Here is a 3,941-nt window from a genome sequence, read left to right on the forward strand (position 1 = left end):
TCAAATTGAATATTTAGGAGAACCAAATACACTATCCCGGTTTAGTCCAGTCTGGGGAAATAATTTGTGCATTCCAGGGAGGGCGGACGCTATATTTCAGTTGTGGCACTCAAAGGGACTTACAACAATTTCTATATTTCTGACACAAACGTTATGTCCTTTGATCAATTAAGACTGAAATTTTAACTTGACAGGAAACGCTTTTTTTTTTTTTTTTTTTTTTTTTTTTAAAATACTTGCAACCCAGGAGTTTTATTAAAACAAATCATAATCTTGATCTCCTTAATTCTCTCTCCTTTTTAGAGGATTTTATGACTAAAGACATTCTTAGGAGAGGGGCTATCTCGAGGTTGTACAAAATTCTATGTAACTCTCCAGAAAATTCAAAGGACAAAATGAGGGCATGGATTCATAACAGAAAGGGAATAGGCTAAGCTGTGTGTAATTGCTCAAACAATATGCATGAACGCACGGCTGAGACCTATTCAATACAAATGGACAATGAGAACATACATAACACCAGCAGAACATATATAATATAATAAAAATATTCCTGATACCTGCCTCAAATGTCCAAGAGAAAAAGGTACCCTGCATCACTCAATGGCAATGAGGAGAAGTAAATTTTGGGATGAGGTAAAGACATTGGAGTTATTTTAAAAGACATTATATTTGGACATTATAATTTTTCTGTTGGGATTGTTTCCAGAAGAACATAATTACAACAAACATGAACAGCCACTCATCAATCTTGGTTTAATAATGGCAAAGAAATGCATTGCGTTAGTATGGAAATCGGATCATGGATGTTCTAGCAGACAATGGATGAATCAGATTTCAGTAATACATCTAAAACGTATGACATATAGTCCTTCTCAAAAAATTAGCATATTGTGATAGTACATTACAGAAAATAATGAACTCTGATAAACTTTCATATAGTTTGGATTCATTACACACAACTGAAGTAGTTCAAGCCTTTTATTGTTTTAATTGATTTTGTCAAAAAAAGTCAAGACAAAACAAAAATCCCCCATCTAAAAAAAAAAAAGCATATTTCATCCAACCAATACAAAAACAATTTTTTTTTTTTTTTAAACAAAAAAAAAAGTCAACCTTTAATTAATTATATCAGCTATGCACTCAATACTTGGTCGGGAATCCTTTTGCAGAAATGACTGCTTCAATGCGGTGTGGCATGGAGGCAATCAGCCTGTGGCACTGCTGAGGTGTTATGGCACTGTGAGCAGGTGCCAGGTCGTGCTGAAAAATGAAATCTTCATCTCCATATAGCTTTTCAGCAGATGGAAGCATGAAGTGCTCCAAAATCTCCTGATAGCTAGCTGCATTGACCCTGCCCTTGATAAAACACAGTAGACCAACACCAGCAGCTGACATGGCACCCCTGACCATCACTGACTGTGGGTACTTGACACTGGACTTCAGGCATTTTGGCATTTCCTTCTCCCCAGTCTTCCTCCAAACTCTGGCACCTTGATTTACAAATGACATGCAAAATTTGCTTTCATCTGAAAAAAAAAAAAGTTCTTTGGACCACTGAGCAACAGTCCAGTGCTGCTTCTCTGTAGCCCAGGTCAGGTGCTTCTGCCGCCGTTTCAGGTTCAAAAGTGGCTTGACCTATAGGGAATTCGGCAACTGTAGTCCATTTCCAGCACACGCCTGTGCACGGTGGCTCTGGATGTTTCTACTCCAGACTGTCCACCGTTTCTGCTGGTCCCCCAAGGTCTGGAATCGGCCCTTCCCTACAATCTTTCCTCAAAGGGCGGTCACCTCTTCTGGTTGTGCTGCGTTTCCTGCCACACTTTTTCCTTCCCACTGAGGTGCATTGATACAGCACTCTGGGAACAGCCTGTTCGCTCAGAAATTTCTGCGTCTTAGCCTCTTGCTTGAGGGTGTCAATGATGGCCTTCTGGACAGCAGGCAGGTCGGCAGTCTTGCCCATGATTGTGGTTTTGAGAAATGAACCAGGCTGGGAGTTTTTAAAAGCCTCAGGAAACTTTCGCAGGGGTTTTGAGTTAATTTGTTGATTCAGATGATAAGTTAAGTAGCTTCTTTAGAGTACCTTTTTTATGATATGCCAATTATTTGAGATAGGGATTTTTGGTTTTTCTTGTTTTGCCATAAATCAATATTAAAACAATAAAAGGCTTGAACTACTTCAGTTGTGTGTGATGAATTTAAAATATATCAAAGTCTAATGTTTATCACTACATTACAGAAAATAATGAACTTTATCACAATTAGAAGGACTAGTACATATTGAAGGGCACACAACTGATTTTTGGACACCTTTTATGAATTATGTCAAAAAGATGAAACAAGGTTCACTGGATCATATTTTGGGGGGAAAGGGGGGGTGAAGCTGCAGCTTAATAATGGTAGAGGTCAATTGTTTTTTTATGTGTGTTCTTGGGGTGGTCTCTTTATGGTATCGTTTTGATGGTGTGAATTATTAGTTTGAAAATCAAAATATTGTGGGGGGAGGGAGGGGGAAAAAAAGATGAGCAAGGCTCCACGGTTCATGCTACAAAGAGCAAGAGCCAGTCTGCGAAGTACAAATCATTTATTTTGTAAATAGGGCTGTCAAACGATTAAAAATTTTTAACCGACTTAATTACACATGAAAAATTAATCGTAATTAATCGCAATTCAAACCATCTATAAAACATGCCATATTTTTCTGTAAATTGTTGGAATGGAAAGATAGGACATTCAACATACTGTACATAACTACTGTATTTGTTTATTATAACAATAAATCAACAAGATGGCATTAACATTATAAACATTCTGTTAAAGCGATCCATGGATAGAAAGACTTGTAGTTCTTAAAAGAAATGTTAGTACAAGTTATAGAAATTTATCTTTAAAACCCTCTTAATGTTTTCGTTTTAATAAAATTTGTAAAAATTTTCAATCAAAAAAACTAGTAGCTTGCCATTGTTGTCAATAATTACACAATGCTCATGGTGCTGAAACCCATAAAATCAGTCGCACCCAAGCGCCAGCGGAGGACGACAAAACACCCAAAAAACAATTAACAAGTGGACATGACACTGTGCTGACATTTTAATCTGTTTGAGCGGGGCACGTGCGTTAAATGAGTCAAATATTTCAACGTAATTACTTGAAAAAAATTAATTACCGCCCGTTAACGTGATAATTTTGATAGCCCCAAAATAAAATAAAAAGCTACCAAAAGAAATCGATGGACCAACGGGGCTGGGACTTACCAGTGGGGGCGAACCCCCAAAACCAAACCCTAACAAGAATTCACGGCACACCTGGGGGCCGCCACCACGTGAACGCCACACCTACTGCAAGCCCTCAGCCCTGAACAGAGAAGAAACTGAACAAGCAGTTGTAATGACAAAAGTCGCATTTCGTATTATAATGTCCCAAAATAAACAAGAAAACTATACAACGGCCTCAAGGGCCAGCCAGAAGGTACCGTTCGTGTGGTACAGGCTCCTGTAGGGCGGCAGAGCAGTGCGCGCACGCAACCCATATACCGCAAAGCAATGACGTCCGCTCCGCCCAACACGGAAGCGTCTGAAGTAAAAAGTAGCGTAAAACAAAGCAGCAGCGTTTCGTATCGGCCTTGGCTTCGTCAAATGGCCAGTTTGCAATCGCTCAACGGTAAAAGCAACCAAATAAGAAACGGGGCACAAAAAAAAAATATATATATATATATATATATATATATATATATATATATATATATATAAAATTAGATAAAAATAAAAAAGGTTTAAAATACGCCATATGTACCGATCCGAGTCACTGATCCCCCCCGAGGGAGGAGGAAGTCTGTGCACTTTTAATCACAAAGTTGAAGTTGTAACGAGTTTTAACAGAATTCACCGGCGGAACTCAAGTTGGCACGTTATGTAGTTCCTGCGGGGAGGTGTTTTGTTAAG

This window comes from Corythoichthys intestinalis, chromosome 5 (genome assembly GCF_030265065.1).
Source record: "Corythoichthys intestinalis isolate RoL2023-P3 chromosome 5, ASM3026506v1, whole genome shotgun sequence".
NCBI lineage: Eukaryota > Metazoa > Chordata > Actinopteri > Syngnathiformes > Syngnathidae > Corythoichthys > Corythoichthys intestinalis.